This window comes from Cetorhinus maximus, chromosome 6, assembly GCF_964194155.1.
Source record: "Cetorhinus maximus chromosome 6, sCetMax3.hap1.1, whole genome shotgun sequence".
NCBI classification, from domain to species: domain Eukaryota; kingdom Metazoa; phylum Chordata; class Chondrichthyes; order Lamniformes; family Cetorhinidae; genus Cetorhinus; species Cetorhinus maximus.
In genome coordinates, this window is record NC_135884.1 from 124,914,141 (window position 1) to 124,929,672 (window position 15,532).

The following is a 15,532-nucleotide window of genomic DNA, read 5'->3' on the forward strand; positions in this document are numbered from 1 at the left end:
TGGACTGAATGATTCCTGTTGATACCAAGAATTTGTATATGTATTGTTATGTTAATGCATGCATCTGGTAATGTAATGCTTTGGGTATATAGATAAATATAGGAGGTAATGTAAGATGGGTTAAGGAAATGAAGCCGTCTTTTTAAATTATGACGGTTCATTTTCCAGTAAGGAGGGGGGTGTCATGAAAATATAAAAATTCTCATATTATTGTAAAAGTGGGTTGATAGTGGAGTTTGGATAGTTTGTGTGTGCGTGGGGGATTTAATTGAATTGGAGACAGCTGGTCTGGAGGTTTTAAGTCATCAACAAGAAGCTAGGTTTGAAATGCTAAATACATAAACAATGCTGAAGTTTTAGAATACGAGGTATAAGGAAATGTTGCATTTTTAGATAAATTAGAGTAATTTGAATTTCAAAGAAATGGTAAAATGTTACACCTAGCCAGAAGAAGCTGAGCCAAACAGTAGGTTATTTTTCACAAAGGTTACTGATAAAATTAGTACTATGAGAAGATTTATATTACAAGAAAGGTAAAGCTCCAAAGGCATATCATAACAATGGAATTTGCATTAAAAAGGGAGAAACATGTACAAAGGAGATGAGGCTATCTTCAGAGGAGAAGGTATCCTAAGATCTAACTCAAGTGTGAAAAGCCTCCAGCCTACGTACATCAAGCTGCTGTCTACAGGAACCGAAGCTGAGAAATCTCACTTTGACTATCACTGTCCAGGGTATCGTGTTGCTTTGCCTGGGTCTGTTTAAATCTATTTGTTTTTTCTACTGTTGCTTTAACGGAGGTATAACTGGGAGACAGATTAATTAAGGGTTTTAAGAGTTATTATAGTAGCAATTTGTAGACCTATGTATATGCTTGAAATCTTTTCTTTTGTTGATAAATGTTTAACTTAGTTTTCTTAAAAACCTCCTGAAGTCATGGTAGTCTTATTACTTCTGAATTCAGGGCGTGCATATCGAAATAAAATGCAAATTGCAAAACAGCTGTGACCGTGTGATCAAGTTTCCCTCGTGGATTTGATTGGCCTGGCACACATCATCTGCCACATCATAACAGTCTTTCAGGTGAGATGTTAAAACAAAGCCCCATCTCCACTCCCAGGTGTAAGAGATCCCATGGCATTATTTTGAAGAAGAGCAGGAAATTTATTTCTGGTGTCATAGCCAATATTTATCCCTCAATCTACATCACAAAGACAAATTATCTGGTCATTATCACATTGCTGTGCGTGGGAGCTTGCTATGTTCAAATTGGCTGCCAAATTTCCTACATTACAACAGTGACTGCACTTCAAAAATACTTAATTAGCTGTAAAGCAGTTTGAGGTATTCTGTGGTGGTGAAAAGTGCTATATAAATGCAAGCTTTTCTTTCTATAATGTACAGAACTTTCCATTTGTTGTTTTGATTTTCATTTATCATTGTTCAGCCCACTAACATATTTTGTTTAACTCACTCTGTAATTTCTGGACTTTCCGTCAATCCCACTGCCACCTCCTAGTTTGGTATTGTCGATAAATTTGATCAATTTACATTGCAATTCTGAATCCAAATTGTTAAAGTAAATTAGATACAGTAATAGTCTGATCATTGTTCCTGGGGCACCTGATGGTATGCACACCCTGACATTTCTCTACCAACATGTACCCATTGGCCAGAATTTTCCCGTCGGCAATTTGGGGGCGGGGCCCGCTTGCCGACGGGAAAATGATGTGGGATGGCGTTGGGAGGAACCCCCGACATCATCCCGGTCCATTTAAATTTTTAGGAAGGCGGGTGGACAGCAAAATCAGCTGTCCGCCCGCCAACCTGTCAATGGCGAATTGAGGCCATTGACAGGATAATTAAGATCATTAAAGACCCTGTCCGTCCAACCTTAAGGCTGGTGGGTAGGCCAAGAGCCCCAGCGGACTTCTGATAACACATAAAACCTCATCCACTGGCGGGATGAGGTTTCATGTTCGTGTTTAAAAACTTTAATAAAGTTTCAGTGCTTCTTATTAACATGTCCCATCTCGTGTGACATTGTCACATGAGGGGGACATGTTAATAATGTTTTTATTTTTCTATTTTTAGAGTTTTTTAACCTGTCACTAATCTCCCTGAGACAGCACTTAGTCTCAGGGAGCAATGTGCTCTTTTGCATACATGCGCGAAAGAGCACACTTTGACAGTTGGAGATTTCCCCCCCACCCCGGCACAGGTAGCGCATAGTGATTCCCGTCGGGCAGCCCACTGGGTGGGCCTTAATTGGCCCGCCCACTCAAAATGGCGGCGGGCCCCATTTCAGTGGTGGGGGTCAGCTGCCCGCCCGCCGCCGAGCCGGTGGGGCCTGCATGCCCACCAAGGGCAAAATTCTGCTCTTTGTTTTCTGTCATTCAGCAACTTTTACCTTCGATCTCTGCAGCCTTTCACAAGCAGCTCTCACAAACAATTTTTGTAACTCTTAAGCATGTAACATCACAGGGTTTACCATGGTCAACTTGGCTCGTCATCCAATAAACATCTTTCCGTGCAGCAGTGGTCATTTTTTCCCTTATATTTCACTTTTAATTTGTTTATAAAGATGTTAACTTGTCAGCTGTTTGAGAAATTACTTTAAAGCAATCTCACCAATTTATAATCATAGGCACTGGTCACCGCTACAGGTAATACTCAGCATGCATGAGACTTGATACACTGAAAAATCTGAGTAACTTTTAATACTCAATTTGTCAAGTAACTCTGTCCATTAATGATTTGCTACTCAAATGCAAATCTGATTATATTTATGCATATCTATTAAATGCTTGTGTGTTTAACTTAAGTTTTAATTTATTATTTGTAAGCAACCAGTCATGCTCAGTGCATGACTTGTGGCCTAGTTTATTCCTTGATGATTTGATAAGAAAGAGATAATTCATTGACCCATTAACTTGAGGTAACCTAATCGACGGTTAGTGACAAATTCATTTTAATCCAAACTGGCTAGTGTAAGATGGCTTGATGTGCTGGGAGGGAAAACTCTAGAGGATTCCTTAGTCAGGAGTTAAAGGAGAGAAGGAAGGACTTGTCTGCTTCCTCTTTGTGTGTTGTCAAGATACAAAACCCAGCTTTCATAGAGATCAAGTAGCACCTGTAGAACGGTATAACAGTAAAGAGTGAGCTCCGTTAGGGCTGGTGAGAACATGGAAGAAAGAAATATCTCTGCTAGGTCCTGATGGACTAGTTGAGAAAATGATGCTGTGCTTCTTTAGATCCAAGCAATTTTGTTTCCTGCGTAAAGATAAAAAAATCTCTACTCAAAATTCAACGTTAATTATAATTATGAAGGAATTTAAAGATTAATCCTCATTATGATTATGTTTTGTCCAAAGCCATCTTTGCAACATGCTTCTGTCATGAGAAATGTGTATGGAGTTTAAAGGGTTTGACGACCTTGTTGATTTCTGTTGTAAGAATTCAATTTTAGACTAAGGTTTCATCTGCAAACGCTGTATTGAAAGCTGTGTTTGGCTCTCCAAGTTGTATGAAGTGCTCACACAAGAATATTACTGGATTCTGAATGAATGATAATGCAATTTAAATGAACCTGTGACAGACCTTTATGGAAGTTCTGCTGATTATTAATTTTGGCTGAGTTACTTCTTAAATAGGATCATTTTATAAATTTTCTGAAACTGGCTCAAATGAGATATTTTGGTGACATGAATATTTCAAAGCAATCCTATCTTCAATAATCAACTTAACAGAGACTAGCTTTTTGTTGTTTTTAAAAGTGAGATTGGAATATGATGGAACATCCTGGGGGTTACCATTGACCAGAAACTGAACGGCACTAGCCATATAAATACTGTGGCTACAAGAACAGATCAGAGGCTAGGAATCCTGTGGCATGTAACTCACCTCCTGACTCCCCAAAGCCTGTCCACCATCTCTAAGGCACAAGTCAGGGGTGTGATGGAATACTCTCCACTTGCCTGAATGAGTGCATTTCCAACAGCACTCAAGGAGCTTGACACAATCCAGGACAAAGCAGCCCACTTGATTGGCACCACATCCACAAACATTCACTCCCTCCACCACTGACATACAGCAGCAGTAGTGTGTATCATCTACAAGATGCATTGCAGAAATTCACCATGGCTCCTCAGGCAGCATCTTCCAAACCCATGACCACTACCACCTAGAAGGACAAAGGCAGCAGATAGATGGGAACACCACCACCTGGAAGTTCCCTTCCAAGCCACTCACCATATTGACTTGGAAATATATCGCCGTTCCTTCACTGTCGCCTGGGTCAAAATCCTGGAACTCCCTTCCTAATGTGGGTGTACCTACACCACATGGACTGTAGCCATTCAAGAAGGCAGCTCACCACTACTTTTCAAGGGCAAATAGGGATGGGCAATAAACCCTGGCCTATCCAGCGATGCCAATATTCCATAAATGAATTTCTAAAAACCCAGGAATACGTCTTAAAAAAGAGATTCATTCAAGCATAAACCTAAGGTTTTTAGCTACCTCATTAATACATTTTGCACATCAAATTATAAAATTGCAGCCACATCTATTGTATTTGTCCTAAACGTTGATGGGATGATGAGAAGAATTTGAATAGTTGAGAACTGATTTATTCTAATAATTCATAGAAGTACTTCGTGCATATATTTACTAACAGTGGAGATGTGGTGTTGTGGTAATGTCGCTGGACTAGTAATCCAGAGACCCAGGTTAATCATCTGGGGACATAGGTTCAAATCCCATGGTAGCTGGCGGGAATTGAATTCAGTTCATAAATCTGAAATTGAAAGCTAACCTCAGTAATGGTGACCTTAAAACTATCATCAATTGTCAGAGATATCTATCTGGTTCACTAATGTCCTTTAAGGAATGAAATCTGCCATCCTTACCTGGTCTACATGTGATTCCATTCCCACAGCAATGTGGTTGACTCTTAACTGCCCTCTGAAATGACCTAGCAAGGTCATAAATACTGGCCTTGCCAATGATGCCCACATCCCATGAAACAATAAAAAAAAACTGTTGTTTACTAACTTGATGAAAGCGGGATAATATATTTCAGATTTTTTTTGTTTCTTGATGCTACTACCAAGGCAGTATTTTTTAAGCAGTATAAGTCCAAAAAGCTGGCTTTTACAATGAAAGAAAAATCATAAGCATATTCATAGCACCCAGTATTTAAATGCTTTTGAATATAGCGAATAAAACCTAACAAATTCAGTTTTAATAGCTAAAACCCTGAAGCAGGCATGGCCAGAATTTGAACCAGATTAAACGAAAGTATTGTTTATTTTTACTCAGCTAGGAGGCATGTGGTTGTTACTATTCACAGTGCCTCTGAAATTGTGATGTCCAGATAGCTAGATGTTATTGGAAGAATGTGCTTGTTTTTACAGTTCGCAGGCCTGAGTTTTACTGCACTCTCATTCTAAATGATTTTATTGTCTTTGCACAAACAATACAGCCTGTGGATAAGCAAGGAAAGCTTTGAGTGTAATATGAGAAGGAATTTCCAAGAAGTTCTTGCTACAGGATAAATTCAACACTCTTGCCTTTGAACTACTCTTGCAGGGAGTAGGAATCTGACAATTGGCACAACTGTACTGCAGCTGTATCACCAACCCACATTACCTCTGAACATGACACCTCACTGGAAACAGAATTTTCTGCATGTTTGAAGCATTTCCTAAATGGTAATTAGGGGCTTTTCTGATAGTCACACTTTTTGAATTGTGCATAACTATTATTACATTAGGCAGGAATAATATAGTCTGCAGAACTAATTAAAAATCTCTGCCTATCTTGACATGTGTGGATAGTCCGACACATGAGAGATAATACTTGTCTGGTCCAAGAAGGATCAAATATTCTGTCCTAGTTTTGCTTAATTTTCAAAATGTAATTCTGTGCTAGGATGCGCTTCAGAAGGAATGTGAGTCTCTCCTAAATATCAAGCCTGATTATGAATTTGGTCTACTTTATCCAACTGAGAATCTCAGATAACACTGTATCCCTCGGGCAAAGGGGAAGCAGTGGTGTAGTGGGATTGCCACTGGGCTGGGATTCCAGGGACCCAGGTTCAAACCCCACCATGGCAGATGGAGAATTCCATAAAAATCTGGACTGATAAGTCTGATGATGACCATGAAACCATTGTCAATTGTTGTAAAAACCCATCTGGTTCACTAATGCCCTTTAGGGAAGGAAATCTGCCATCCTTACTGGTCTAGCCTACATGTGACCCCAGACCCTCGGCAATGTGGTTGACTCTTAAAATGCCCTTTGAACAAGGGCAGTTAGGGATGGGCAATGCCCATGAACAAACAGATTTTTAAAAAATTCCACCTTTTGTTTGGAATAGATTTTAAAAGGAATCTTTTAATGTTTCAAAACCTTTATGTATCAAAACTCCTTACTGCAGTAAGGAGAGATGATATTTTGGAGGGGGCATTGAATGAAGCTTTGTGGGTAGAGCTCAGGAATAAAAAAGGGGCAGCCACATTGTTAGGTGTTTATTATAGACCCCCAGATAGTCAGCGGGAAATTGAGGAGCAAATATGTGCACAATTCGTGGAGGTGTGTAAAAACAATAACAATAGGGTAATTATATTAGGTGATTTCAACTTTCCCAACATTAATTGGGATAGACATAATGTTAAGGACTTGGATGGAGTGGATTTCTTGAAATGTGTACAGGAGAACTTTTTAGGTCAATATGTAGAGGGTCCAACAAGGGACAGCGCAGTGCTGGGCCTAATTCTCGGGAATGAAGCCGGACAGGTGGCTGAGGTGGTGGTGGGGGAGCATTTTAGTGATAGCGACCACAACATGGTACAATTTAAGCTTATTATGGACAAAGAAATAGACAAGTTGCAAAAAAACATTTTGGATTGGGGGAGAGAGGATTTTAGTAAAATAAGGCAGGATCTGTCCAAGGTAGACTGGGAACAGCTATTTGTGGGGAAATCTACAGAAGACCAGTGGGAGGGCGTTCAAAAAGGAAATGGGGTGGGTATAGGCTCAACATGTTCCCTCTAGGGTGATAGGAAGGAGTAACAAGCCCAGAGAACCATGGATGACCAGAGATATTCAGGATACGATGAGAAAGAAAAGAGAGGCTTTTAGCAGGTACAAGGGGAGCAAATCAGCAGAGGCATTAGTGGAGTACAGAAAGTGCAGGGTGGAGCTTAAGAAAGCAATTAGGAGAGCAAAGAGGGGATATGAGAAAGCTCTGGCTGGTAAAAGTAGGGAAAATCCCAAGATATTCTATAAGTATATCAATGGGAAGAGGGTAACCAGGGAAAGACTAGGGCCCATTAGGGACCAAGGGGGCAATCCAAGGGTGGAGCCAGAGGACACCGGTAGAGTGTTGAACGAATACTTCACATCCGTCTTCACCCAAGAGAATGAGGATGAAGGTATGGAACTCGGGGAGAGAGACTGCGAGGTTCTTGAGCAAATTGATATAGGGAGTGACAAAGTATTGGAGGTATTGCAGGCTTAAAAGTCGACAAATCTCCAGGTCCAGATTATTTGTGTCCCAGACTGCTGAGGGAGGCAAGGGAGGAGATCGCAGGGGCCCTGACCCAAATTTTTAATTCCTCTTTGGCCATGGGAGAAGTGCCAGAGGACTGGAGAACAGCTAATATGGTTCCACTATTTAAGAAGGACTGTTGAGATAAGCCAGGGAACTACAGACCAGTGAGTCTCACGTCAGTGGTAGGGAAACTGTTGGAGAAAATTCTGAAGGAGAGAATCTATCTCCACTTGGAGAGGCAAGGTTTGATCAGGGATAGTCAGCATGGCTTTGTCAGAGGGAGGTCATGCCTAACAAATTTGACTGAATTTTTTGAGGAGGTGACCAGGTGTGTAGAAGAGGGTAGTGCAGTTGATGTAGTTTATATGAATTTCAGCAAAGCCTTTGACAAGATCCCACATGGGAGACTTATAAAGAAGACAAATGCACATGGGATACAGGGTAATTTGATAAAGTGGATTCAAAATTGGCTTAGTTGTAGGAGGCAGATGACAGAAGGCTGCTTTAGTGACTGGAAGCCAGTGTCCAGTGGCATACCACAGGGATCTGTGCTGGGTCCCCTATTATTCATCATTTATATAAACGACATAGATGACTATGTGGGGGGTAGGATTAGTAAGTTTGCGGATGACACAAAGATTGGCCGGGTGGTTAACAGTGAGGTTGAGCATCTTGGGCTACAGGAAGATATAGACCGGATGGTCAAATGGGCAGATAAGTGGCATATGGAATTTAACCCTGAAAAGTGTGAGGTGATACACTTTGGAAGGAGTAATTTGATAAGGAAGTATTCAATGAACGGCATGACACTAGGAAGTTCTGAGGAACAAAGGGACCTTGGCGTGTGTGTCCATAGATCCCTGAAGGTGGAGGGGCAGGTTAGTGGGATGGTGAAAAAGGCATATGGGACACTTAATTGAGGCATAGATTACATAAGTTCTACAGAACCTTGGTGAGGCCACAGCTGGAGCACTGTGTGCAGTTCTGGTAGCCACATTATAGGAAGGATGTGATTACACTGGACGGGATGCAGAAGAGATTCACCAGGGTGTTGCCTGGGATGAAACATTTAAGTTATGAAGAGAGGTTGGATAGACTTGGGTTGTTTTCGTTGTAGCAGAGAAGTCTGAGGGGCGACCTGATCGAGGTGTACAAGATTATGAGGGACGTAGACAGGGTGGATAAGGAGCAGCTGTTCCCCTTAGTTGAAAGGTCAGTCACAAGGGGTCAAAAGTTCAAGGTGAGGGGCAGGAGGTTTAGAGGGGATGTGAGGAAAAACTTTTTTACCCAGAAGGTGGTGACGGTCTGGAATGCACTGCCTGGGAGGGTTGGTGGAAGCGAGTTGCCTCACATCCTTTAAAAAATACCTGGATGAGCACTTGGCACATCATAACATTCAAGGCTATGGGCCAAGTGCTGGTAAATGGGATTAGTTAGGTAGGCCAGGTGTTTCTCATGTGTTGGTGCAGACTCGATGGGCTGAAGGGCCTCTTCTGCACTGTGTGATTCTGTGAAAACCAAAACTTAAGTCCTGCGGTGTAGAAGTTCTCAGGTAGATTTAATAATACTCAAATAAAGACACAATCAACAACAGAAAACTGTTGTTGCTAATATAATGATGCATAGACTGAAGATATAACTATTTCTCAGGTCTGCGTTGTGCTTGTACAAACAACTGTTCGATGGCACAATCAAAGGAACAATGGTACTCATTAAATCAAAGAAATGAACTGCCTAAAGTTCTTGTGTAAACTGAACTAACTGTAAGCCTTGCTGCAGCAACATACAATTTAGTTCATCATTTTCTTGCGCATTCTGAGAAATTGGGAAACAAGATCTTTCCTGCCTATGTCTTGTTGGTTTGTTCTGATATGAACAGTGCCTTGCTGGTTTCGTTTGCCTCTTACTCACTAAATACTTAGCAACCGATATGGTCATTGCAAATGCAATTGATTGCAGTTGGAAGCAAATTATTGATTTGGCTGAATGAGTACTAAACTTGGTTTGAAGTTTATTTTCACAAGTATTTTCGGCAGACAGCAAAGTTAAAAGCACTTTATCCTTAACTTTTAGTTTTAAATTTTCAAGTAACGGAATATGGGTACAGTACCTCGGGTCCGGGTTCGTGCCAGATTTCAGAACTTGCTGGTTTTCGTGGCTGGTGGTTCAGGTCTGGTCGGGTCGGGCATTTAGCATGCTGAGGTTATGTTTTTAAGTTAGCATTGTAAAGGGCAGTTCTGAGAGAAAGAGAGACAATGCTGAAAAATAAGCCAGGAAATTCTGCTCCAGATCCGTCAGTGTTACATGCTGGGGAGGCAGTGGTATTGTTACTGGTAACCCAGAGACCCAGACTCTGGGGACCCGGGTTTGAATCCCACCACGGCAGATGGTGGAATTTGAATTCAATAAATATCTGAAATTAAAAGTCGAATGATGAAACCATTGCCGATTGTCATAAAAACCCATCTGGTTCACTAATGTCCCTTAGTGAAGGAAATCTGCCACCCCTTACCGACAAGTGACTCCAGACCCACAGCAATGGTTGACTCTTAAAAGGGCAATTAGGGATGGGCAATAAATGCTAAATGCACATCCCATGAACGAATAAAAAAAATATCGCTGGAAGCGTGGCAGAAACTCTGTTTATGCATGTAAGTGGGGTTCCTGCTGCACTTCAGTGAAATGTTGTTGGTGGAGCGGGAGCAGCTCCAAGGAATTTCCCAGCCATACAATTAGACCAAAGATGTTGGTGAGGAAGCAAAGTCAGATGATGGCAGCTTAAAAAAAAATCCAGTTTTCTGACATTACCGGTTTTTGGATAGCTGGATTGGAGACACTGTACCTGTAAATGATTCCGATTGAATTTAGATCAACGATAAAATATCATATATATAAACTTGTAAAATATATGTGGATTTTTTTTTACCATGAAGGAGACATTTGACATTTCACTAATATAAGATTAGTTTCTCAGGGCCAGTGAGGGTGTTTCACAGTAATTATGGGGAGAATTTTCTCCCCATCTGGTGGGGGGTGGTGGGGTGGGGGTGCTGAGCAGGAGCGATCGGGCTGCGTGCCGCCATTTTACGTGGGTGAGCCAATTAAGGCCCGCCCAGCGTGACACGCATCCGGAGGCGCTGAGCACTCCCTGTGGGGGCAGGGGCGGAGGCTGAGTCGGGGCCTTCGCTGTTCCGCGCATGCGCACGAAAGAGCGCAGAAATCTCCCTGAGGCACGGAGCTGCCTCACGGAGTTTAATTTAATTATTAAAAACTTAAATCAAGAAAAAAACATTTTCAGAGGACACTGACAATGAATTTTAATTAAAAAATTTATTTGATTTATGAATCCTTCGTGAAACCTCATTCCGCCCGTGGATGAGGTTTCTTGATAAATGCGAAGGCCGCCTGGCTCTTCGCCTGCCCCCCACCCCCAACCTTAAGGTTGGACAGGCAGCCCCGTTAATCCTTTTAATTAGTTTTTAAATGGCCTTAATAGGCCTTTGACAATTCGGCGGGTGTGTAGCCGACTCCAGTGCGCGCCTGCCGAACTGAAGATCTGAATGTCGCGCGGTGATGTCGGGACGCACGCCAGATGCCACCGCGCGTCATTTAAGGTGTCGGAGAGTGCAGGCCCCCCGCCCCCCCAACACGCCGACCCGAAGATTCTGGCCTATAAAGTCAGCCAGCCAGCCAGTATAAACTCAGTTACATCTCATTCAACAAGCAATAGCTTTTTCAAGGGCTTTTACAGCAATACATAGCTGTCAGCCAATTTGTAGATTTCAAATTGATTGCCGTCTGGGGCTGATCTTCGACAGCGCATCCTCTAGAGAAGCCTGGAATCACGGGCAACTTCTAGATTTCCAAGGTATTTTGTCCATTTGCAGGCTCCCAAAGTTGCTGCCAGTTTCGGTGAAGTAATGACAGCGAATGCTGACAGTTTTGCTGTCATCAACATCGCAAAATCTGGGCCATTATATTGAGCACAGTTACATTCCTTAATCGCTTTGTTCTGGTTTATTTAGATTTCTCAGTTGTTATTTAAAAGACTTACTGCAAAATGGTGCATTTTATGGAAGCTGTTTTCTGTGAAGTAATGGTCATATGACTGAGTGCTCCACCAAGCACCATCTGGTGACAGACTTATATGCTACATACAAGATCGATGCTTTCTGTTCTGCCTTTTGTAAAGTTTTATTATTTATAGCTCCAAAAAAATGGCTGGAAAATTAGATGAACAAAACATTTATATATATCTACGTGTAAATGAAACTTCTGAATTTTCACATTTTCAAAGAAATAGTTTTTAATCTCGGTGTTCTTCAGACGTCAAGAACCTTTGAGAATGAAATTCTGGGGCAGAACGTTTTGTCCGACAGGTGGGCACCCGCCCGACCCGATCGGGAGTGATCGGGATCGGGATGCTCGCCTGACGTCATCGCGCACTGTTTGGCCCGCGCACCGTGGAATTGCGGTCGGAGCCTGATTGCGGGCCACTTCGCGGCCATTCCCGGGCCCGCCTGACGGAGGGAAAACCCTGCCCCTGGTCTGGTGAATACAGGATCAGTGGAGAAAACGTTGGGTGCAATGTTGTGGAGGTAGTGGGGATCTGGGCTGCTCACTGGAGAGCCAGTGATAACCCCGTCTCGCCTCTTTTTGGGAAGGCACTTGAGAGGCCAGCAGCAGGCCTTCTGCCAGGATCAAAGTCTGGGGGGTGGGGGGTGGGGTGGTGGAGGTGGTGGTTGGTGGAGGGGGAGGGGGCCCTGCCCATCGCGAGCAGCTTGCCAATCAGAGGCTGATGGATCAATTGAATGGCAGCGCCAGCAACGATGTGGTGGCTGCTGTTGCTACAACATCCACCCAAGGATCATTGCCGGATCCCAGGCCAGAGGTGAGTGATGGCAGGAGGGGTGTCGCGGGGTGGGAGTTGCAGGGGAGGGGGTGGGAGTCGAGAGCAAGGCAGGCGGTTCTTAGCGGCCACCCCCTTCCTGATGCTGGGCCCCTAGTTCAGGCGCCTTTGAACCAAGGCCCCCAGGGCGCCCACAAGCAACCTCATATGGGTTTGCTTTTGTGCTCCATGCATGACAAGTCCCCCGCCTGCCACTGGGTTAATACCAGCGGCAGTGGGAAGAGGCCCTTAATCGCCCACTTAAGGGCCTCAATTGGCGGTGGGGCAGGGGCCATCCACAGGCTTTCCCATGACAGACCTAATCAGAGTGGTGATGGGAAGGAGGTGGGGTCCCCACTGGCCACTATCCCACCTTATTTAATGCACCTCCATCCCCAAACTCACCATGGGGGAGGGCACAAGATTCAGCCCATTATTATTAGAACATAGCATTGCAGATGCAGCAGCTTCTATTTATATGCGCCTTGAGTGTTGAAATTCATTCCAAGGTGCTTCACAGGAGTGTTATCAAACAAAACTTGACACCAAGTCACATAGGATGACGTTAGGTCAGACAAGCAAAGCCCTAATCAAAAAGGTAGTTTTTAAGGAGGATCTTAAAGGAGTAGAGAGAGATGTAGAGAGGCGGAGAGGTTTGGGAAGGAAATTCCAGAGTTTTGGATCTCAGCAGTTGAATTTATGGCCGCCAGTGGTGAAGTGATTAAAGTTGGCTCAGAAGACAAGATGTAAAGAAGCACTTCTTTCCTTTTGCACTTCCTGTTTCACATTTTGTGGGCTGGCAGCCTGAAAAAAATCACTACTGAACCAAATCTGAATGTTCCTAAAATAAAAGCAAAATACTACAGATGCTGGAAATCTGAAATAAAAACAGGAAGTGCTGGAAATACTCAGAATGTCTGGCAGCCCCTGTGGAGATAGACACGGAGTTAACATTTTTAGTCGAATATGACTCTTCTTCAATACTGGAGCTCGGAAGAAGAGTCACATTCGACTCGAAACGTTTCTCTCTCCCTAAATGCTGCCAGACCTGCTGAGTATTCCAGCATTTTCTGTTTTTATCTCAATGTACCTAAGTCCTGTAACTGAACCTTGACCTGCTGGGATAAGAATTTTAAATTTGATGTTTACTACTCAGAACTCTAATTAAAACAATTAGTGATCACTGAAATCTTTGTAACTCATTGCTAAACTATTTGCCTCAGATTGGCATTGAATGTCCTTATCACTCAGAGATGGTTTGAGAGTGGTTCATGTGAAAAAAGGAACAATTCACACTAGTGCAGTAGAATGTGCTGTTCTGAAACTGAGATTGAGAGGCACTAGTCTGGGGCTGTAACTGTTATGGTACTGGACCAGCATCCCAGAGACAGTGGTGTCACACTTATTCCCTTTATAATTAAAAACTTGGCGGTTGTAGGTCTAAACTTGCATCTGAAACAAAATGCTGACATAATGCTGGCTGACTGCCTTGTTCCAATATTTGAGTAGACAGAGTTATGCAGCCAGAGCGCCGAATAGGAATAGTGGGAAAAGAAAGAAAGACTTGCATTTGTATAGCACCTTTCACAACCTCATGCCATCCAAAAGTGTTCTACAGCCAGTGGAGTATTTTGTAAGTGTTGTTATTGATGTGATTGCTCATTCATGCACAACAAGCTTCCACAAAGAGCAATGAAAAATTTACCAGATAATTTAGTGAATGCATGCAAATCAAGTCAAACAAATCTGTTAAGATGCTCAACGTCATTTTTGTCTCTGGCTGCGTTACTCCTGCTAGTTTCTGATTCCGGTGGATCTGGAGATGGGGATGCAGTGGGAGGTGAGTTGCAGCACAATACTGAGCGTGAGAGTGAAAGTTAATTAGAAGGAGAAAAAAAAGGCAAATTATTGAAATACGCTGATCTGTGTGGACCCCAACCCTGGCGGTTTTCAATGTTGTGTACTACTCTCTGCCAATGATATTGAAGGCAGCCTCTTCAACTGGTGTCAATGTCTGTACAGAGGCAGGATCTCCACCTGTCCTGCTAGTTTCTGGTGTGTGCCCTGTTCACTTGTAAGAAGAGTAAAGGTGGGTTAGTATGTGGCCTATATGAGGGTTTTTAAGCTGTCTGAGGCAGCTGAACATAGTCCGCATGATGAGAGGAAGAAGTAGCCATAATGGTCAACAGGGGCAGTAATTGTGAGGGCGGCATGTCTAAAGGGTGGGGATGCAAGCAGAGGGAGGTGTAATAAAATTGTTTGTTAAAGTAGAGGCATGAGAAGCAGGGGAGGTAAGGATTGAGAGTGCTGGAGCTAACGTAGGATGTTGCATCATTGTACAGAGAGCAAGAGAGGTGTGAAGGGGTTCCGTGCCTTGGCAGACTGGTGAGGTAATTAAATTTTTTCCTACATTGAAGAAAGAACATTTGAAGCCAGAAAAAACAACTTCCAACAGCTCCATGTGCTTTTCAGCTAAGTGGTCTTAACTCATTCCAAACTAATAAACTAGCTGTTTTGATTCAACTTTGTGACTGTATCAGCCAAGAAGTCATTTAAACCAGAAAAAAACAAAATGTTAACTGCCAAGAATGTGACCAGAGATAGTAAGTAATCTAGCCAGCAATTGGAAGAGCCTCAAGTGAACTTGAAGTAATTATGTTATTGTATCATGTCTCATTTAAACAACCAGAAGATGAAAGAACTGTTACATTCATTCCCAGTTTGGTTAGAGAAGCGCTGAAAATACTTGTGCTGGGAATTTCCTCAAGGGTTCTATTGATTGTCTAACTAGCTTTCTCACAATTAGTCTATCTTTAAATATTATCTTGCCAATAGCTTTTCAATTTTGTATTTCAACCATGTTTTAGTGAACTAATGCCAATCTTGATGTAATAATTCCCTGGTCCCTGGGGCAGTATATTTCAACAGTAGTCTCATGCCAATAAAATTAAAGATGGCTGTTCCCACCATTTTAATTTCAGTTTTCCTTTAACGCCTCAAGACATCCCCTGTGGGATAGCATTAAATGTAATTATTCTAAAGTTATTGTTGTTAGTTGCTATATGAAAAGGGGAGTGCTTAGGTTG

At 42.6% G+C, this 15,532-nt stretch overlaps 1 protein-coding gene across 5 annotated transcripts in view; it reads left to right on the forward strand.

The window, feature by feature from the left end:
• The window catches only part of znf469 (zinc finger protein 469), a 1,056,360-nt gene that overhangs the window by 972,432 nt on the left and 68,396 nt on the right, over positions 1–15,532 (forward strand). Inside the window, exon 1 of one of the 5 annotated variants that reach the window (XM_078544427.1) lies at positions 963–1,083. The exons of the other annotated variants lie outside the window; for them this stretch is intronic. The gene's annotated coding sequence lies outside the window, so the exon portion shown is untranslated. Of the gene's footprint in view, positions 1–962; positions 1,084–15,532 lie in introns of those variants that run through there. 5 annotated transcript variants of the gene reach the window in all.